At 48.0% G+C, this 23,187-nt stretch overlaps 1 pseudogene; it reads right to left on the bottom strand.

Annotated features, from left to right (window-relative positions):
- Positions 1-4,372: 4,372 nt before the first annotated feature.
- LOC140216535 (piggyBac transposable element-derived protein 1-like) lies at positions 4,373-22,417 on the bottom strand (annotated as a pseudogene).
- Between the last annotated feature and the right edge of the window lie 770 nt (positions 22,418-23,187).

The raw sequence follows: 23,187 nt of genomic DNA, 5'->3' as shown, positions 1-23,187 counted from the left end.
AGGAAGCTGAGGATTATGATAAGGTAAAGTCCAGTTGGCTGAGGAAGAGTACGCTGTCAACGGAAGTGCCCCGCGGAAGTTACGCGAAATGGAAAAGGCTAGGAATGAGTTAGTTCTATACAGAATTTGCATATAAGGTGATGTAAAACATGGAGGACTGGTTCAAGGAAGAAAAAGCCTATAGTTATCACGTGAAGGTTGTTCAGAGCTTTGCACTTGAACAATTTTATAACCGGTCACCTGAGAACGTGAATTACTGGGTTCAAAATAAGTCAGAAGTTAGCACGGTAGCCAGTGGCGCAGAACTAAAATAGAAATTTAAGACGCGTCTGACTGGCGAAGTGAGCAACCGTCGAAAAGGCTATCCTAATTTCAGGCTCGGCAGGCTGAAGCCCAGGCCGATAAGGAGAAATCGCGAATTTATGATTGAGGGCATTTCAAAATCTAATACTTCCTGGTGGGAAGCGACCCTTGAAGTTAAGGCACAGCAGCAAAAGATAAACGGAAGAAGAAAACACTTTCTTTGCTATAACTGTCACAAATCAGGGCACATTGCTGCGCAGTGTAACAAGGCAACGGTCGCTTGCAATTTCGAGAACATGAAGCTGCTCGAACCATGAATGCGCGACTTTGAGGTAAACGGGAAACCATGTCACGTACTACTCGACTCCGCGGCTTCTGTAGACGTGGTTCATAGCTCTTATGTGAAACCTGAGATGTTCACGGGTGAATGCGCCTGAATTAAACAAGCTGTAGTAGCCCACAGTGCATGTCTTTCTGTCGCAAAGATATCTATTAAAGATCCTTTCGGCCCACTTGAGACGGAAGCTGCCGTATCACTTACGCTTCCTCTGCTATACCCTTACCTGTTCTCAAATATGTACCATCAGACTCTGAGCTAGAAAGGGCTGACGTCCGGTGAGGGTAACGGTATGGCTCTAACGAGATCGAAAGCCAGTGAGCTGTAAAGCAGTCGCGGAAAGTACAAAGTACACTAACTGAGGTGGATGGCTGTTCGGAACCTCAAAGAGCGGAGATCGAGAATTCATCCGCGCTGGAACCGACGGAGACTGGGTCCGCCCAGGCAGAGGTCCCGGTAGTGGTAGCAGCCGAATTAATGGAACAGCAGTCGCCAGATCAGTTTGTAGCGCCTAGTCGGAAGGCCTACAGCGGCTGTTAGAGATAGAAGGTTCAGCCTTGAAATCCGAGAAAAACAAGGACTTCAAGCAGCGGAACATCCGAAACAACACAAACGAAGGTATTACACGGGTAACCATTCCTGAAGAGATTCCAGTAGAGGTTCCTGGGCTCGTGTGAACCACTAACGAAGAGGCCACGGAACAACTAATTAGGGAACTAGTCTCTAAAGCACAGCTATAGCCTGAATAAATGACGGAGTTGCAGGAAATCCTGCAAGAATTTCAGGACTTATTAGTAAATAGGCCAGGAAGGAGATCGGTTCTTACACACAACATCAAGCTCACCTCTTCGGAGCCGGTACGTTAAAAGGCATATCGAGTTTCACCGCGCCAACATGAGATTATTGATGCGGGAGGGAAAAATTATTACGTGCCCTTTCCCTACCGGAAAATGGGTGTAAGCGAAGCTTATGCAGCGTGCACCTGACCTTCGTCATGGTTAAGCCACCCAAAGGTAACAGTGTCGGATTGCTTCGGCCTCCCTCTTCCTCAGATTGAGATCGTCTCGTGCTTGTCGAATTACCTGGGCTCGGGCGACTCTAAAGGCGTACTTATAGTACGACGTTATCGGTTCGCGGGCGAGCGTCGTTAGACCCCGGGCGCGTTGGAACATGTTAGCCACGTCCGGTTACGTGGGCCGGGCAGGTCGTCGAACCATCGGTCGAACAATAGACGCTGTTGTTCTCGCCAGCGTGACGTAACGTGAGCGCGTGTTCGCGCTACGTCAGACTATATTTAGGCCTTAACGGCTGGATCGGCGTGCCGACGGCGAGCCCTTTCGCAGGCGAGCGCTCGCCGCCTTCGTCGAACACTGCCAGTTCCTCGGGGGAACGCAAAATTTGCGGCCTTCCCATCTGTTTTCTGAGAATTCATTGAACGGAAACGAAGCCGGCGGCAGTGCGCGCGAAACCCTTTCTTGCCGTATCCCTCCCGGGCGGAAGCGAAAAGGCTCTGATTTGTTGCGGAATCCTTGTTAATGACTCGCTCCGGTGCTTGCGCAGCTGTCAACTTATCAAACCGCCCTTTCCGGCAGCTGCTGTGCTCTGGGAGCAACTGGGTTCTAGCGTCACCGCGACAACGCCACTCGTGAGCCAATACAAGCTTCACTTGAGAAATGTTGACTCTAGGTGCTATCGAGCGTTGTGAGAGTGATTGCAACTCGCCTTTGATCTTATTTGAGGTGTCGGGAAGGTACCCTCGTCCTTGCGTTGATTACTGGAGGCTGAAACGCATTCAATGAAAATCAGATTTTTCCGATACCAAATATCGAAGAGCGCATCGAGAATGTTAGTAGCGCCCGATTCATTTATACACTGGATCTAGTTCGAGGCTACTGGCAGGTGCCGTTCTCAGAGCGGGCTAGCAGATATGCCGCCTTGATATCTCCGTTGGGTGCTTTCCGCCATAAAGTCCCAAGTTTCGGTTTCAAAAATGCACAATACTGTTTTTCAAGCCTTATGGACAAAGTGTTGCGAGGACAGGAATAGTTCACCTTGCCTTACTCAGATGATGTCGCGATATGTTCTACATCCTGGACGTGGCATATGAAACATCTGAGGGCAGCGTTGGCCCGCTTGCTTGAAGCAGGCTTGAACGTCAAGGCACCAAAATGCCTAGTGGCGCTAGCGAAAATGGTTTATATCGGTCACGTATTCGGACAGGGCCGTCGCGGTCTCTCTGAGCTTGCGGTACGAAATTTGCCGCCACCTCGCAGAAAGACTGAGATCCGTTCTTTCTTGGGGGTCAGTGTACTATCAGTAGTACATCCTTAGGTACTCCGAACTAGCTAGGGCTCTAACTGATGCTCTTCGAAAAACTGAGTCACAGAGTGTCTCCTGGGATGAAAGAAAGGAATCATCTTTCAACGCCCTGAAGAGCGCGCTCACCAGTCAGCCCGTGCTAAGATCGCCGGACTACACGAGAACATTTGTGGTTCAGTGCAGCGCAAGCGAGCGATGCATGGGCGGCGTACTATGCCAAAAGGCACAGAGTGACGATCAACACCCCGTCCTTTACGCAAGTCGGAAACTCGCTAGTCGAGAACAGGTGTGCAGCGCTACTGAGAAAGAGTGCGTATGTCTCGTATGGGCTGTTCAAAAATGGTCTTTCTATCTTTCTATCTCGTGGGTGTCGAAGTTCGTCATAGAAACGGATCATTGTCCAGGGCAGCCATCCGCGCCTTCAGCGTTGGCGCCGTGTGTAAGGAAGCCTGTCGCATCCTCGATCTCAAAAGCATCGCCGCCCACACTTTCACGTGGTTCCCCGCTCACATGGGATCCATCATGGGAGGCTCCACAAACCTCAACGAGCTGGCCCACTCCAAGGCGCGAGGTCTCGCTTTCCGTGACCATGGAGAACTCCAACGCCGGCCCGCAGTAGTGGAGAACAGAGATCTACAGACCACATACAACGAAATTGCGCAGCACTTTTATCTCGGCAGGAGAGACTTTCCCCTTCCACACAAGAAGTTAAATAGAGCGCAGGCATTGACCCTCAGATTATTGCAAACAGGCTCATATCCCAACCCGGCCTTATTCCACAAAATTTATCCCGGCACCTATGCCACTAGTTCTTGCAGGCGCTGCAATGACATCGCTAGCCTAGACCATATGCTCTGGCGTTGCTCCTCGTTACGAGCCACAGAACAAATCAATGAGGACAAGTGGCTCTCCGCTATCAAGAGCCCCGATGCGGGGCGCAACTATGGGCTGTCCAGAGGGCCCACGATGCGGCGGTCGGGCAAGGCCTGACTGTCCCAACGTGGGAGCGGCCCGCAGCGCGCTGAGTCGCGTACCTCAGGACCTTATCACAGTTTTGCATCCATCCATCCATCCATCCTCTCAAATGGCTGCAGACAATGCCTTGCAAAAATGGCCGTATCCTGCGTTGGAGTCTCGCTTTGCAGCCACATTCTTTCGAGATATGCTATAAAAAGGGGACTGTGCATGCCAATGCCGATGGCTTGAGTCGAAGCCCCTAGATGGAGAATCAGCCTCGAACGTTTCATGAAACTCGCGTCTTCCTTTTCTCTTCTGACGTAAGGATCGGAAGGATCTTATTTTGGTTGAGCCATGTCTTGCGAAGCATATAACAAATTCATGTGTGTATTTGTGTTGCTGTAAGTTCTGTAAAACTGTCACTTTTTAGTGGGAAATAAGCCTGGCGGAGCTCAGCTAAAATTTGTCTCGCGCTTGCTGACTGGGCGGCTGGGCCTCGTTGTAGTTCTTCAGACGCATGCTATGAACGAGAAATTTCTGAGACATCTGCTTAGATCCTTCTGAGGCATCTGTACTCGGGCCTGGATGTTGAGCGACGTTGGTGAACACCTACGGTGTTTCAGGCTCAAGAGAGCTGTGCGACAACTCACGACGACTACAAGCACCGACCGCATGATCGCCCTGGCCAGCGGATATCGTCCCCTGCCCATCGGGATCTCTTTGGCGGCGGGGCAGTCTGGTACGGTTCACTTCGTGGGGCAATGAATGGAACGGATGCCAAACGACTGAGACACGATGTGCCTTATGGTCACGTTCGTCAACATGAAAACACTTGTCCGTCGGGTGTGTGCAACAGGGTTATGCGCGGAATGTGCAAATCCTACTCTCCTCTGTCCTGCGTTCAACTTCTCTATGCCAAGGAAGGGTTTGCCTGCCATGACCCTCTGTGGGGACGGATCTTCGTGACCTTCAAAAGCGCTTGCTTGAAGCTCGAATAAGGTTGACGATCGGAGATGGTTTGGCAGGGAGGACAAGGTGATATAAAAACGAATAACTGAAATTTAATACATCATTACGGGTGAGCGGGTTGCTCTGAGAGAAAAGAAAGTAGAGAAATGTTCGGCAGGCGTGCACGCAAGGGCAGACAAGATGCGACTCCACATGGCGTCTCGCTGGCTTTCTTATATCCTCCCCCATCTGGGCAACCTCACTCTCTCTTTCTCTCTGGTAGAGGGCCTTGTCAGCACACGTCGGGTCAACCTACACAGAGGAGCGCGGGAGGGAAACCACTCCTTGGCGTAGAGGAGGTAAACGCAAGGCAGGTCAGATCTGCAGATGTGCAGATCAGATTTCGGCGATCACCACCTGTGCTCGCCGCTGTCATTGTGCTTGAGCGTTAGTTGTTTTGTGAGAAACGAGGTCGCGGGATCAAATCCCGGCCACGGTGGCCGAATTTCGATGGCAGAGAATTGGAAAAAACACCCGTGTACTTAGATGTAGGTGCAGGTTAAAGAACCTCAGGTGGTGTCAAAATTAATCAGGAGTCCCCCACTACGGCATGCCTCGTAATCGGATCGTGCTTCTGGCAAGCAAAATCTCTCAGTCTATTTTTACTTGCCGGCACAAGTTCGCCCAATAGACCGTTAATTTTTCGACTCACAATTGTGACACAGTCTTATTGTTCACCATCCTATAGAGTGACAATACCAATTATTACTTCACTGAAAGAAGACAGACGGGAAAACTCCAAATACAGTACAGATAGAGTCATTTCTCGGCATTTCTGGTTCCCTAATAGGAAAGGAAATCGATAAACCAATTTTTGACCTCCCTTACCATATATTCCTCCGAGCATGACGCTCATCCATTTCATGTCTGGTGCAAATGCGGCGCCGACGAGCCCAGCGCTGCAGAGAGAAGCCGACAGTAGAGTCACGTAGAAGATGGGGAGTCTGCTGTAGAGCACCGTGACCAGGAACCCTGAGTAAAGAAACACAACAATGGTTTGCTAAAGGAAAAACAGAAAAGAAAAATAGTGCTGCTGAGCTCTGATCGCCTTTTCTCACACCCCCAGATGACAACATAAGCACGTGCGTTACAGCGCCACCCGAGCCACCCCCCCCCCAACACACACACAGACGTTAAATTTAATCCACTGCTACCAAAAACAGCGGCCAGTTCAGAATCCCTAGGTGTGCCATTTGCGTCGCCTTTCACAAAAATTTTTTGCAAGTGCAAACTCGGCATCTTATGCTCCTGTTTTATGGCTGCATAGGAACACCTGATGTGTTGTGTTGGGAGTGACATCGGCCTGGATGCTAGACATGACGGAACACACTAGTGCCCTTCGGAGAGCGCCGAACGAGGCGCTTGTCAGAGCGCGCAGGTGGCAGCGAAACGCTCGCCCTTGATAGGCACAGCGTCCATGCCACCTGTTGTTTAATTTTCTTGTAGGTTCTAGGCGTTATGGCATTGCACTGGATTCCCACGTCGAGCACCCAAGGTCGATGTTGGTTGGGAGGCGGAGTTGGGCGAATATTTTTTTTTAATCAGCAACTGTATATCTACGCACTCCACCAAGCGAGAGAATAGCCAAAACTGCTACGAAAACCGGACGAGTTTTCACTGAAACTGCCAAAGCGTACTACGACCACTCAAAAAGCTTTCAGAAAGCAGTAGCAACATAACGCAAAATATTTCTGCTGTCTGACATTTAAGCCTGCAACATACAATTTTATAGGTGCCTAACTCACTCTTATAGAATTCCTAGAAATAAGCCGCGTGCTAATAGAGCTGCTTCCTGCTACCTGAGTCCCGTAGTGTTGCGTATCAGGTTATACTGATTGCCCGTTTGCGCCCCTGTCATCTGCACTTTCGCACAAAACGCGTCATCATCGCAATGCCTTCTTTGCTTATTCCACACGACCAGAGCAAGTCATGATAGTCGACTTTCTTCTGCACTTAAGAAGGAATACCAGCAGGTTGCCACTATCCCTCACGAGAAAAGTGTATAACAGCTGTGTCCTACCAGTACTCACGTATGGGGCAGAAACCTGGAGGCTTATGAAAAGGGTTCTGCTGAAATTGAGGACGACGCAACGAGCTATGGAAAGAATGATGGGTGTAACTTTAGTGGATAAGAAAAGAGCAGATTGGGTGAGGGAACAAACGCGGGTAAATGACATCTTAGTTAAAATCAAGAAAAATAAATGGGCATGGGCCAGACATGTAATGAGGAGGGAAGATAACCGATGGTCATTAAGGGTTACGGACTGGATTCCAAGGGAAGGGAAGCGTAGCAGGGGATGGCAGAAAGTTAGGTGGGCGGATGAGATTAAGAAGTTTGCAGGGACAACATGGCAACAATTAGCACACGACCGGGGTAGTTGGAGAAGTATGGGAGAGGCCTTTGCCCTGCAGTGGGCTTAACCAGGCTGATGATGATGATGATGATGATGATTATGATGATTATGATGATGATGACCTACAATTGCAGACGTCGCGGGCGACAACATGCACTGAGCTATGGCGCTGTCGCTGAATAAGTGTGAGTGCGAACTCATCAACAATGTCATTGAACGGTTCTTTTGTCTACATTGCAGCCGCCCGCACCTGAAGCACAGTCTACAAAACTAGTTCACATGCTCCTTCGAGCTCCGGTTAGAAACGGTGCTTGGCTTCAACATCCAAGGTGTTTAGTGCCAGTCAAGACGCAGATGTGAGGATGCGAACATCATGCGAGCGGAAACTTTACTCCTATATATTGCTCCATAGACGTTCACAGTACAGTGCCTCGACTGAGGATGCGGTGGCTGCTCAATATGATTTTCTTTTCGTCCTTAAAAGAAGAGGTACTCCGAATAAGCTCGACGAATGTAGCACCTGATTATTAGGGGCCAAATGTGAGAAATTTTGTATCTTTGCTTGTGCCGTATCACCAAAACAGTTATGCCTGATCATGAGGCACCATGAACATTGTTGATGTATATATTTTAGTTTCAACACTATTTCTTCATGGTGCTCGTTAATCGTTTGACATCTTCATAATCTTTTTTCTTACCGATACAGATGTAGCCAAATGGTGTCTCATAGCGCGTGGAGTTTTGTAGAAGAATTAAAATATGCCCGAGATTTACCGTAGTACTTCATCGCTGAGCAACCGGTAAATCAAGAGCTTGAATGAGCTAGCGCGATGTCTTTCCTCCCAGCCAGGAGATTTTAAAAGCTGTCCGCAACGCACTGACTTTCTGCCGATTTCTGCTGGTCGGAACAACTAGCAGATTGCTAGCTCCGCTCGCGTTAGAACTGCCTCCAAACGGCATAAGGTGGAACTTGTATATATATTGACAATTGGCAGTGGTCGTGCCATCGTTCGCGACTAATAAACATTGAGTGAAGCGCGTCTACCAATGTTGGCACAAAAAAGCGCGACGTGCGAAATACGATTCAGAAGGGTTTGCTTTCCAGTGTGATTCACGGAAATTTTCATTGCGCAGAGATGATAAGGAATTCTTGAAATGATCGGGATGATTATGATATGTAGTGTTTAACGGCGCAAAGACCAAGTGCGGTCAATGAGCGCCAAGGCAGGATATGATTGGGAACAAGCAAATCGCATTGATAATTCTAAACGAAAACAAAACAACTGTGAGCATTATGTGCTCTTATAGCGAACAGAGAATAATGAACACAGGAGACTCGCACGATTTTGCAGAATTATATTCCACAGACAGCATCTTCTTCGATATTATTCCGAAATGCTCTCCTAATGTGCCACTGAATGGTTCGGCAGCTGTTCATCTCCAGCCGCCGTGCTGGATAATTGCAGTCAGCCAATGACGAGCGCGAAATGTCGCTTTGAAACAGGCGCCACTCTCTACGGCTGTCGCTTTCCACCCCAAATATTCACTAACTCGGTGACTCGTAAGTGAGAGTGCGCCTTCATGACTGAAGCCAGGTGGTTCTTGAGGAAAAATGTCGTCATTTGAATCTACACTAGTGGTGCTTATTGCTCGAACTCTTCGTCATTAGTGATTGTGCGAACGATAAGGAGGTACAACACGCTATTTGAAGGGGCTGATGTACATTTATAAAAAAAATTTCACAAACTTTCATATGCGTCCAGAGAGTCACCTTCAAGATACCCCCATTAGACACAATACACTGGTTCCATTTCTTCGTCCATTACTGGAACCATCCTTGGAAGTCCTTTTCTGTTAAGCGCTTCAACAGCGATGTCGGTTCCTTTCCAATTGTCACATCACAGAGCGCTGCACAAGCGGAGGTCTGTCTGTGGCGGCTGCTGTGAAGTAATTGCGCCCACGCGTCACTCACGCGCTGCCCCTCGTGATCCCCAATTAGCGAGGCAGTCGCGTCACACATTTGTTTTGCTCTATTTGCAACATGCCGCACGAGACAGAATGCGCGCCAGTTAATGCATCGCGAAATGAAAACACTTGTAGAGCTGCGCTCAAAATTCGCATTAGGGAGTATCGTAATCGTCGGTGAAGTTTTCTGGCGTGGACTAATCAATCTTTTATTTGCACTGCTTGATGTGTGACTTCAGCTCTTCGTCGATTGAGTAAATACAGGTTTTCCAGTCTATTCAACGTACATTCTTTTCGTCGCAGCTTTTGCTAAGAAGTGACCTGTTTCACCACTATCGTGACACAAATCTTTATCACTTCTATTTCTATTTGTGATAATCCTGTAACCTGACGACCATCCCAAACAAATTGCCCAAGCCCCATCTTTCATAAAAAAAAAGTATATTTCGCGCCGTATTTATTTTCAATAAACGTATTATTTGCAGTCTCGCATAGAACACTTGTGCCCCCTGCGTTACTCCAAGAGGTTTTGCTATGCCCGGGCAGACCGTTCTTATTGGCGTGCGAGGATCATCAATGAAGTGTACAATGCACATATTCCAGCAGTTAATCATCGACATAAAGACACAAGTAAACTGTGCAGATATGAGCAGCCGAGGCATTTGTAGATTGAGCGTAGGGATTGCTTTTAATGAGGATAAATGTGGGGCTCTGACGTTCCAGGGCTGCACTTTAGCCCTTGAAACCGCCGGAAGTTAAGGACTGCGAAGAAAATACTTCACAATGAACGTATCTGCATTTACCGGAGTGATTTTAATTCCCACCAAATTGGGAATGCAGTTGTGGTCCCCACGATTCAGATGACATCCTGTGACACGACACTGAACAACGTATATTTGATCCAAATGCTTTAACGTACCCTCGTTCATCAGACAAGTTCTCGTTAACTCGCGCATGTTTACACTACAACTGCAACTAACATTTTTCCAGCGCTTGTTAATTCGAGCGAATGCATGACTCCGGTCTTTCAGCAAATATTTCAGGTACTAAGCGGCGAAAAGGTGAGCAATAATGAAACATAATCTGTCTTGCCTTACCACCCAGGTTCTGCGTGAGCATCATGATGCTCTCCGGCCAGGACGCCCCCTCTCGATTGACGCGAAACTTCTCCATGAATAGCACGTACAAATAGCCCGTGCTGGTCTGCGTCATGCAGAGGAGGAACGATGCGCACATAGCCACCGCTGGTATGCTCCAGCAGCTGTCCTGGGGAGGACTCGCCGTCGTCCCGGGACCTTTGGAGCGGCCAGAAACAGGAGACATGGGGTACCACGTATTTCGAGAAGCAAAAGCGAAGGCGAACGAATGTGGCGCTGTAGTGAGGTGCAGGAACGGCCTCTCTTCAGCATGTATGCAGGACTGCTCTCCTTGTCTTTCTTCCACGATAGGGGCTCTGTAGAAAACCCAGGGAAACCTCACGTGTGGCCCACTTTCCAGTTATTAATCGATATCCGAGCTCTCAGGCTGCCATAAATTTTCCCGCTACAAGGTATCAGCAGACTTCCATGTGACATGGAAAATTTCCAATAATGCCTCTTCTCAAGCCACCACCTCAGTTGTTGTACGGACGCTGGTGTCCCCCCTGTTGACTCGGAACTCCGCACATTTGGCCTCACTGAGTAGTCAAAAATATTTAGTAATCTTACAGTGGCTCCGTCGGTAAAGCACACCAATATAACGAACGTGATGCGTGCGGCGAACCTTCATAGAACACAATGACAGACTTGAGCGAGCGCATCCGCTGGGTCGCGCGCAGCACAGATTGGTGTCGCATATGACGGGACGACGAACCTTGCGTAAAATTTTATGATCCCCCTCCACGTAGTCGTGCTGTTATCGTCACCACCTGCAGGCATACACGGCGCAATGCCGCCACATGCGATAATGGGTCGAGCGCGGTACGGCGCAAAAAGCAAAAGCGGAACCCGCGAAGGAAAATAAATAGGCATAAGCTATTTCCTAATAAATCTCAACCTGGCAACGTTTAACGCTAGAACGTTGTCTAGTGAGGCGAGTCTAGTACTGCTATTGGAGGAATTAGCGGGCACTAAAAGGGATATAATGGGGCTCAGTGAGGTTAGGAGGACAAATGAAGCATATACAGTGCTAAAAAGCGGGCACGTCCTGTGCTACCGGGGCTTAGCGGAGAGACGAGAACTAAGGGTCGGATTCCTGATTAATAAGGATATAGCTGGTAACATACAGGGATTCTATAGCATTAACGAGAGGGCGGCAGGACTTGTTGTGAAACTTGATAAGAGGTACAAATTGAAGGTCGTACAGGTCTACGCGCCTATACATTCAGTCATGATGACCAGGAAGTCGAAAGCTGCTATGAAGACGTGAAATAGGCGATGGGTAAAGTCAAAACAAAATACACTATAATGATGGGCGATTTCAATGCCAGGGTAGGCACGAAGCAGGCTCGAGACAAGTCAGGGGGGGGGGGGGGGATGTGGCGTAGGTTATAGGAATAGCAGGGAAGAGTTATTCGTAGAGTGTGCAGAATGGAATAATGTGGGGATAATGAATACCTTCTTCTGCACGCGGGATAACCGAAAGTGGACGAGGAGGAGCCCGAATGGCGAGACTAGAAATGATATAGGCAAGGTGCGCTGCAATGACCATAGGATGGTAAGATATCGAATTAGCCTAGACTTGAGGAGGAAACGGAAAGAACTGGTACATAAGAAGCCGATCAATGAGTTAGCTGTAAGAGGGAAAATAGAGGAATTCCGGATCAAGCTACAGAACAGGTATTCGGCTTTAAATCAGGAAGAGGACCTTAGTGTTGAAGCAATGAACGACAATCTTATGGGCATCATTAAGGAGTGTGCAACAAAAGTCGGTGGTAACTTCATTAGACAGGATACCAGTAAGCTATCACAGGATACGAAAGATCTGATTAAGAAACGCCAGTGTATGAAAGCCTCTAACCCTAAAACTAGAATAGAATCGGCAATATCATTACGAATATGAATAAGATAGTTCAAGTGGCTGAGCAGTTCTATAGAGATTTATCCGAGATTTATAGAGATTTAGAGTACCAGCGGCACCCACGACGATAATTAAAAAGACAATAGTCTGGATGAATTTGACATCACACAAGTAACGCCGGAAGATGTAAAGGAAGCCTTGGGAGCTATGCAAAGGGGGAAGACAGCTGTGGAGGAGCAGCTAACAGCAGGTCTGTTGAAAGATGCTGGGCATATTGTTCTAGAAAAATTGGCCAGCCTGTATACGCAATGCCCCATGACTTCGAGCGTACCGGAATCTTGGAAGAACGCCAACATAATCTTAATCCATAAGAAAGGGGACGCCAATGACATGAAAAGTTACAGTCCGGTCAGCTTACTGTCCGTTGCCTACAAAGTATTTACTAAGGTAATCGCAAATAGAATTAGGAACACCTGAGACTTCTGTCAAGCAAAGGACCAGGCAGGGTTTCGTAAAGGTTACTTAACAATAGACCATATTCACGCTATCAATCAGGTAATAGAGAAATGTGCGGAATATATCCAACCCTTATATATAGCTTTCATTGATTACGAGAAAGCGTTTGATTCAGTCGAAACCTCAGCAGTCATGCAGGCATTACGGAATCAGGGTGTAGACGAGTCGTATCTAAAAATACTGAAAGATATCTATGGCGGCTCCACAGCCACAGTAGTCCTCCATATAGAAAGCAACAAACTCCCAATAAAGAAAGGCGTCAGACAGGGAGATACGATCTCTCCAATGCTATTCACAGCGTGTTTACAGGAGGTATTCAGAGACCTGGATTGGGAAGAATTGGGGACAGCAGTTAATGGAGAATACCTCAGTAACTTCAGATTCGCTGATGATTTTGCCTTGCTTAGTAACTGAGGGGACCAATTGCAATGGATGCTCACTGACCTGGACAGCCAAAGTAGAAGGGTGGGTCTAAAAATTAATCTGCAGAAAACTAAAGTAATGTTTAACAGTCGCAGTTTACCATAGGTAGCGAGGCACTGGAAGTGGTAAGAGAATACATCTACTTAGGGCAGGTACTGACCGCGGATCCGGATCATGAGACTGAAATAATCAGAATAAAAATGGGCTGGGGTGCGTTTGGCAGGCCATCTCAGATCACGAACAGCAGGTTGCCATTATCCCTCAAGAGAAAAGTGTATAGCAGCTGTGTCTTACCACTCACCTACGGGGCAGAAACCTGGAGGCTTGCGAAAAGCGTTCTAGTTAAAGTGAGGAAGACGCAACGAGCTATGGAAAGAAGAATGATGGGTGTAATGTTAAGGGGGATAAGAAGAGACCAGATTGGGTGAGGGAACAAACGCGAGTTAATGACATCTTAGTTGAAATTAAGAAAAAGAAATGGGGCATCAGCAGGGTATGTAGTGAGGAGGGAAGATAACCGATGGTCATTGAGGGTTATGGACTGGATTCCAAGAGAAGGGAAGCGTAGCAGGGGGCGGCAGAAAGTTAGGTGGGCGGATGAAATTAAGAAGTTTCGCGGGACAACATGGCAACAATTAGCACATGACCGGGGTAGTTGGAGAAGTATGGGAGAGGCCTTGGCCCAGCAGTGGGCGTAGCGGGGATGATGATGATGGTGGTGGTGGTGGTGGTGGTGGTGGTGGTGGTGGTGGTGGTGGTGGTGGTGGTGGTGGTGGTGCTGATTTGCCCAATGAGGTTTTTTTTTTATTATTTCTGCGTGTTTGAAGGTTTATGAGCATAGCCATGGCCTTAGCAATCCTGCGGTGCCCTGCGCGCTCCGATCTCGGAAGCCATCCGTTAAGCATACTAGGTCAGTGGAAATTCACATGTATGAATATGGAGTTATGAAAGCAACCGTTGTCATATGGTTGAATGCTGACGCGCTATATGAAGCACAATGTTTTCTTGAACTATAATGAACTTTCCTTTTGTCGAAGCAGTGTTGGTTTCCGCTGTGGCACTATGTCGCATTGATGCTGATTGCAACGTTTGCTATAAAACCTGAGATACAGCTGGCCGATCGCTTATTTATGCTGTTGGAAATCGAAGGAACAATAATGTATACCTCGAGTATATCGTGCAACTTACCGATCTTTCTGAATGCCTTTCTGAGAAATATTATGGAAAAGGTGCGACCATCAGTTGAGTAGTCGTGGCAATATGTTAGGTGCCATTACACTACACGCAAATACAACAGCTCGAATTCCGCTTGCCAGATCACCGATGTTTTATACCCTCCATCGTGACTTATTGGGTGTTACGTTCTTGCTGGCAAGAGAAGAAGACGCGGTTGCCCTTTTTGGTGGTGGCTGCTGCATTCTGGTGAAGGAAGAGGTCCTAAACGCTCGTGCAGCGTTATTTAAGTATAGGTTTAAAGAGCCCCATGTGGTCATAAATTTAAATTTGATCTTCTTTAATTTTTCATTTGAATTCGATATCTTGTGTCATTCAAACGAGGGTAGGCTGTGCCTTAATGCATAAAGCCCGACAAAGGCATTAGCCCCCCCAAACGACAGGTTTGACAGCAGGTTGCTAACATATGCACAATTTTGCAAGCTACAACAGTGTTGTTCATGATTGCTGCGGAAAATCATGGTTACAATGTCTATTGTCAATACATTCAAATATCTGCAAATTTATCGAGCAATATACAGAAGCACCATACTGACAGTCGTGAGCAGAAGTTTGGGAACCAAAGTTGCCATTTCTTCTTTCTTTTTTGGCACACGGAGTATTTTGGCTGAAGTCGAGAGTGCACGCCTACGTGAGCCTGTCTGACCGATACAATGGATTAAACCAACTCCAGGCCGCGGAGCTGCGCTTGAGTATGTTGTAATTTTTTTAGTGATGCCATGCAGTCTCCAAACTTTTGCTCGCGACTGTACAACTAATATTCCTCACGTACTAATGGTATGCTACACGTGCCCTTACTAGATTTTGATACCCGCCGTGGTGGCTTGCCGGCTATGGTGCTGCGTTGCTATGCACGAGATCGCGGGGTAAAATCGCGGCAGTGTCGGCGGCATTTCGATGCGGGCGAAATGCAAAAACAGCTGTGTGCCGTGCAAGGGTGGCACGCTTAAGACTCCCTAGTAGTCCGAATTAATCCGCAGTCCCCCACTACTTCGTGCCTCAGAATAAAATCAATGTTTTGACAAGTAAAACCCCACAATTCTTCGATTCCAAATTTTCATAGTTGCCTACACATTACATTGCCTCAGAGTTAGGAAAGCGCACACGGTTCTTTGATGTTTTTGCATGGCACGAGTAAGCTTTCTATGCCATGACGGTGCATTTAAGTTAGCCTACAGAGAGAGTACTGAAAAATGTGTGATTCTTTGCGACTGGAAGGCGGTTTACAGTGCTTGCAGTCATTCCTCCAACATGGAGCTAACGACACGCTGACATAAAAAAATCGTGAAAATTCAACAACAAACAATCATTGGAAACGATGCCGCAGACGAGGCGGCTCGAACGTAAGATGAAAAATACCACTGTGACCCGATTCCACTTTCTAGGACAAGGGCTTCCAGGCCGCTTCGCGATCTGACACGCCGACTCTCGTTAGCCCAGTGGAACGGCACGAATAGAACATGCAATAGACTGCAGAAGCTCGACTCCCGGCTGCAACTCCGATTACCACTCGAAATACGTGACGTGAGGCATACTTTCTCTGCAGGCTGCTGCTGGGAGTTGCCTTCGCCAAGGCTTATGCAACACTGATAGGAACGGAGGACAATTCTGAACGTGATACCAGTGGCCGCGTAAGGCACAGCGACTGCTTATTGAGACGCTGTCATTGCTTTGGGTCAAAATAAGAGTGACCCTCTAATACATCCCAACCACTCGACTACAGTGACACTCTTCGTGAAGCCACTATACTGCCACACCTTTCCTATCAGTCGTCGGCCTACAACATATTAGCGGAGTTTGCATGAATGCAACAAGTGACGCACCGTATCGCATTCATGTAAACGTAGGAAATACGCTAGGAAGGTGATTTACATTAATGCAACGGAACAGGGAGGTCGAAAACGGGGAAAGTCGTCTTACGTGGTGCGTGTAAAGGTCGGCATCATAAGGCATCGAAGGAGAGAAGAAGAGTGCGAGGACAGGTGCCGCATGCGCTCCTCCATTATTGTTTTTTGGCATTTTTTCTTCTTCTGTATGCAACCCATGCTGGAACTGCAAAAGTGGTAACCGCGCGGCAGCATAGACTCCTCCCCGGGCGGACAAAAGCGCAAGGTTCCGACGCAATGCTGTTGCCCTGATGCTCACGCTGACCAGAACGCCTACGTCCGGCCCCATTACAGAACACTGTTTTTCGTCATGGATAAGGTATCGCATCCCAGCTGATGCATTTCAACATAAATGAGGAGCGCTATTACTCACCAAGAAAGTCACTCTAAAATAAGGGGATTTTCGACACCTTTTATTAAAACTCGGCCTTTTCGTCGTCTTGATAACTTTTTTGCTGGCTATTTAGCCTTTCTGGCAGCCTTTCAGGAGTGACTCGTTCTCGGGTCCTCAAAGAAGTGAAATGTAGACCCCACTTCATCGCGAGATTTCCCGTGAGCGCACAAAGCGCTGGTGGAGCAAGCAACCTTTCTTTTTAACTTCGGCGGTGTTTCGAAATCGCCATCACGCGCAACATGAGCGAACCACATAAAAAATTTCACTGACAATTACGATATTCCCTAATGCAAAATTCGAGCGCAGTTCTATTCGTGTTTTCATTTCGCGAAATATTGGCTTGCGCGGACAAACCATCTCGTGCGGCACGTTGCAAACGGAGCGAAGTGTGGCGTGACTGCCTCGTTAATCAGTAGATTGTGAGAGGTAGCGCGTGAATGACGCATGAGCGCGATTCAGCGGAGAAGCCGCAGACAGACATCCACTCATGCAGCGCTTTGTTTCCGTAATCACGACACGCGCTACTCTGGCGCCACCTTGTAGCCATCGTCTCCGCAGACCGTGCCTTGCGCGTCACTACGCTTTTCTCGCGCTTTCACCATACACTCCTCCTCCGCTGTCCTCCTCGCGCTCTCTTCGCTATCGCCGTCTTTCACCGCGTTGGCTCTTTCATCCTTCGCTGTGCTCCTTCGCTCGGTTACAAGGGATGCCTACGCTCGCAGCCGAAATGGGCACCTAAGAGCTGTGTTCTAAAACAAAACTGTGGTCCATCTCAGTGAATTAAAGCCGCTTTTCCAGGTTAAACACAACAATGAAACCTGAAACCATTTAAGGATATCGCTGGTTATTTGGCCAGTTCACATTTCGAGCGCTGAACGACCACTGCAGAACGTAAGCTAAGCCATAGTTGAAATATAGTGAGGAAGATGTCTGAAAGAAATATAGACACAAATAAGACAAGATAATATAAATTCCAAGACAGCCATATTCACTTTCAAAAGCACTAGCGACTTTTCGCTAAAAATGGAGTGTTTAAGCGAGCTTCCTTGCGACTTTGCCCAAAAGTAGTTAAGAACACTGGAAATGAAGCGCCTACTTACTCTGCATAACTTGTACAAGTTTGCTGGTATCACTCCTAGTAAGTCAAGAATTCAGTGGCAGTTCAACTCCTGGCAGCGCCAGCCTGCACATTCCAAACGGTCGGGACGAATGCACGTCTTTGTCAAGATTCTGCAACATGCATACATACGACAGGCGAACGCCATCTCATACAGCAGCTGATCATGTACGTTGAAAACGGTGCCTCAGATGCTTTCTTTACAAAGCGCCTCCCGAAGCGTACATCAGAACGTTATCACAGTGCTAACAACTGCACTTTCCAAGATTTTTGAGTCGCTAAGCATTCGCAATTTAATGTTTTCATTACATGGATTTGCTAAGATGTTGTTTGGGAGACCGACGACGTGAAGTCACTGCGTCGCACAAGAGAAAACTATTCAAGTTTCAACTCCACATGTGCATCTCTGTCAGCAAAATTCATACAGCGGAGAGTGAACAGGACTGAGCCATTCATGTCGCATGTTTCAATTACGAATAAATGGACGTCGCTAAGTGACTCACCGGTGAAAAAGCAGAGCGTTGCGCGACCTTGGCTGCGACTGCGGTACGCGGTCTTAGGACACCAGCGCCCGAGCCCCCTGCTGGCTAGAAACGCCGCTGAGGTGCGAGATGGCCTCAATAAATCGTGCGTGCCTGGCGTGTTTGCCGAGGCCGTCACTGACCACGTGGAAATAAGAGAGGGAAACGAAGTTGTGGGAAGAAGGAAAACAGGGTTGTTTTCCAATTCATTTACTTTTGAGAGTAATCCCCTTGGGTGGTGGCTTAAGCAGACTTTCAACTCTCATTGGCAACTGCTTCCGTGGGATGGGCTAACGACCCTACCGCCCCTTTTCTTTGTCTCTTCCCACTATAACAATCGGGACGAGGTGCTTGTTCCTCAGTCTAGGCTGTAATCACTAGACCTGATAGAACAGTAAGACTCCGTACGATGCAACGCTAGTCTGGGCCGTAACCACTCAGTGGTAGAACAGTGAGACTCGGTTGGTCGTATGTAGTGACAGTTCTCCTAGGCTCTAACTTAAGAGAAAGTAGAAGAGTAAGGCGCTGTTTACTTGTGTGTTTTGCTTCAGTGTCCTTTTGCTAACTCTGCATTTGACTGTGTAAATATTTTCGTTGCAATATATCTTCAAGTTTTGTTACCTCCAACCTGCCTCCTGCTTCATCAACGCCGATAATCACCTTGAATAGAATTTGGTCGACTTCACTGAGAAAAGAACTAAAACTTAACTCTGTTCATTTACGACCTACGCCAATACTGAAGGAAGTGCAGTGTCGCAGTGTCATACGATGTGTATGAAGGAATTTCGCAGGGTAATATTGGCGGCCTCTCGAAAATTTATTCCCATGCTAACCGACTTTCTCAACAAACACTGGGAAGCTGAGACCGTCCCCGAGGAGTGGAAGCATGCGGAGGTAGTGATTATTCCTAAACCGGGCAAGAAACTGCAAATTGAGAACCTCAGACCGATCTCGTTCACATCGTGCCTGGGAAAACTGTACGAACGAGTGGTGACGCTGAGACTACAACAGTACATGGAGGACAACGAACTGTATCCCCACAACATGTTTGGCTTCAGAGCAAAATTATCGACCCAAGACGTACTGCTTCAAATCAAAGAAGTACTCGGGAACGTCCCCAGGAGCGGGGAGAATATAATAATGGCATTGGATATCAAGGGGGCTTTTGACAATGTAAGCCACGAGGCTATCCTCACGGGCATGAACGACCTGAACTGCGGGAGGAGAGTCTACGGCTACGTCAAAGTCTTCCTTTCAAACAGAACGGCAACGATTGGCCTCGGAGAGCTCCGATCAGAAGTTTTTTACTCCAAACAAAGGGACGCCTCAAGGGTCGGTCATCTCCCCCAGCCATGATTGGCTTGGCAAAACAGTTAAAAGAAATCGACGGCATACACCATGTCATGTATGCCGACGACATCACCATCTGGGTTAACACAGGCTCGCTCAGAGAGAAAGAAGAGAAGTTACAAGAGGCAGCCACCTGCGTAGAGGACTACGTCAGAGCAAGAGGGCTAGCCTGCTCCAGTGAGAAGTCCGAGCTCCTGAGAGTTTGGAGAGGAAATCAAAACCGCACAGTCCTCACCAGCGACGAGTTAAAGCTCAACGTCTACCTCGAGGGGAAGCCGATACCGGAAAAGACGCTCACCAGAATCCTGGGGATGTGGATACAGTCAAACCAACGCTGCACCCACACCCTTGCCCTACTCAAGGCATCCACCCTACAAGTGGCCCGCATGATCTCGCGCATCTCACACAGACGCCACGGCATGCGAGAGGAGGACTCACTCAAGCTGCTCAGAAGCCTCGTCGTCAGCCGAGTGGCATACAGCCTCCCCTACTACAATCCCATCAAGAGTGAGGTACAACAGGCGGACGCGATTCTACGCAAAGCCTCCAAAACCGCACTCCACCTTCCTCACAATACCTCAACCGAAAAGCTCCTAGCCTTAAGACTGCACAACACCTTCGAGGAATTGAAAGAGGCGCGACTAGTCTCCCAACAGCGCAGACTACAGCAGACCGCATCTGGCAGGGAGCTCCTGAAGAAACTAGGCTGCGCCGATCAACTTCAAGAGATACAGAGGACCGAAACAATTGCGGACGAGTATCGCAACACTAAAAGTAGCACCCATACCCCGGTCCGCTACACGTGTGCTCGGGGTCGTGACGCCGTCGTGGTCGCTCCATCCTCGTCCGTCCGTCCATCGGATGGTGTCATCTTTTGTGCCGAGGCGCAGGTAGTACTGTGCGATATTTTTTAGAAGCGCAAGGATGTCAAGTGGCTCATCTGCGATGACTTGACAAATTTTCTAAGCATTCACCGGGGCCATGTTCAGCATCTACTTGAACAAAGGCATCCACCACTTTTTCTCGCAAATGCGAACTCTATAGTCTGCGGCTTGACTAAGAGGCTTGATCTGTCTCCCATGCTGCAGTTATAGCTGCTGAACAGTCTTGGGTGTGGGAAATTCGCCTTCTCATGTGCTGTAGGCGACCGCTGCTTCACCAAGCCCGTGGGTTCAATGCTGGTATGGTTGGTATCCATTGTTGCTGCACTACTGTTCTTCCATTTTAGGAGAAAAACCTCACCGACTGGGTTAAAGAAAATGGCAAAATTGTCCTGCTTTTCTTGTCATTTTTTTCTTAGTTGGCAGAGGGCACACTTCATGTGCAGGTTCTCGCGAAGAGTGCCTGTAGCCATAAACCCCTTATCACGCAGAATAACAAGGAAATTCTGCCTAGTAAAAAAATGTACAAAAAGACAATGTGGTCACTGGGATCGGAAGTTGCCTCAGACAGAGAGAGGGCGAGGTGAGTTCCCAGAGGCTTATCTGAGCTCGACGATTTCCAACAGCAGATGTCAAAGGCATAACAATAACCATCAGCACTGCGCATCATCGAATTTTCGTAGCCAAAATGAATCGGCTTGTCTCGCATAACTTGTTTCGAAGGGTGGTGCTTTAAGCATTTCACCACAGATTCGTCTACTGAAAAGTTTCGGCGAAAGATTCCATGCTGCTGAAATTGCTGGCTCAGATGGTTCAAGAGCGGACCTAGTTTGAACATTGCATCAATTCTTTCTTCGATCGGGTCATCGTCAGCTAGTTGCAAGAGCCTTATTATTTTACGTATCCTATTTCGAGTCATGCACTTAGCTACGTACGGTGCTCCAACATCTTCGCCAGCTCACCAGTAGAGCTTCTGACGCGGAAGACTATGGCATATAGACAGAAAAAGAATATACCGACACACCTTTTCAGATCCTCCAAATTGAGGGAAAAGTCATGTTCATTTTTTCTGCTTGGTATAGTTGCCAGTCTATATGATTATATGTCTAAGTATTTTATCATCAAAGAGGGTGCTGAAGATTTGTTTCGGTGAATAACCGCCGTATAGAGCTCTCAACATGGCCTTGCGCTCCATTTCTCGGTCAGCTGAATTTGACCAAGTATAATCAGGTTCACTTCTGCTGCAGTTGACAGCCGGGACATTCGCTCACTTCAACACGGGACGCACTCGTCAGCTTCTTGTTCGTTACGGCACCAGTGAACTTACAGCGTGCTTGCATCAGGTAAAAAAATTCGCCGACGATTACGATCCTCCGTAATGAGAAAGTTGAGTGCAGCTGTATACGTGTTTTCATTTCGGGATATATTGAGGCGAATAATTTGAGAGAGACATGCAGCAGAGTCGGTAATCGTCTGAAATCTTATCTGCGGATCAAGCGCGCCAGCTTTTATACATTACTCGTCGAAGGTTCCACTGCAATTGCTGGTTCCGCGTCCATGGCTTCCAGAAAGTACCACAAAATTCGCGTAGCGCATGCAATCATATTACAAAATCATCGCAAACTATGACAATCGAAAGAAGTGCGAACCAGACAACCAAACAAGTGTGAGCAAGAGCTGGCGCGAGGAGATGATAGTACGAAATGAGCGGCCCGGCTGAGACTAGATACCAGTACGCATGGAGCGGTCGGGTGGGTTCGCATGACATCAGTTTCCCGCACGCACGTCACTGAAGCGGCCGCGAACGCAGTCCAATGAGAGCGGCCCCTTCAGTGACGCCCCTTCACTGACGTCATGCGACCCCTTCGCGTGCGTCCGCATGACATCAATTTCCCGCACGCACCTAATTAAAGGGGCCGCTCTCACTGGCCTCCGTTCACGGCTCGCGTCTTTCTGCACACACTCCGCCATTCGATCTTTATTATTTCGCCGTAGTCATTCGCTCAGATACGCCGCCGACGCCGACGCTCGCCACAGGAACGGGCGCTATGAGCTGCGCCCTAAAGAATACCTGAGCTTGATTGAAACAACTTATAAAGCTTCGAAGGCTACGCATATGAGTCTGTTTCATTCGAGGAGTGAAGTAAACATTCGGTAATACCCGCTCAAGCTGATACACAGACCCAAAAGGGCAAGCCGCCTTCCCATCCACCGAATCGCCGCCCTTTGGCCATTCGCCCACTTGTCAAATTCTCCCTGCTTTGGCTCCACTACATCTACATAGTGCAGCGCCGCTGCGGCCAAGAAGAAGAAATAAAGAAATAAATTTTCCCCTGTTGGCCTCACCGCCACAAGCACCGAACACTGAAAATGCGCTAAGTGTCCGCATAATTGCAATAGCAATATATGGAAACATTCCTTGCCAGAAACGTCATTTACTCAGAATAGAGCACACGTATGGCACCCACAATTATCTGTTAACTTGTGATGAGCCTTGAACCTCTGGTAGATGTGACGAAGAGCTCACCGCCCTCCATGTTTTGCTAGAATGCCAGGAAGCAGAACCTCGACATAAAAAATTGGCTGAAGGCTTAGCCTGGTTAAGCCTGGAAGATTGCGAAAGCAA

This window comes from Dermacentor andersoni, chromosome 3 (assembly GCF_023375885.2).
Source record: "Dermacentor andersoni chromosome 3, qqDerAnde1_hic_scaffold, whole genome shotgun sequence".
Taxonomy (NCBI): Eukaryota; Metazoa; Arthropoda; class Arachnida; order Ixodida; family Ixodidae; genus Dermacentor; species Dermacentor andersoni.
Note: the sequence above shows the minus strand (reverse complement) of the source record. Positions and strands in the feature narration are given on the sequence as shown.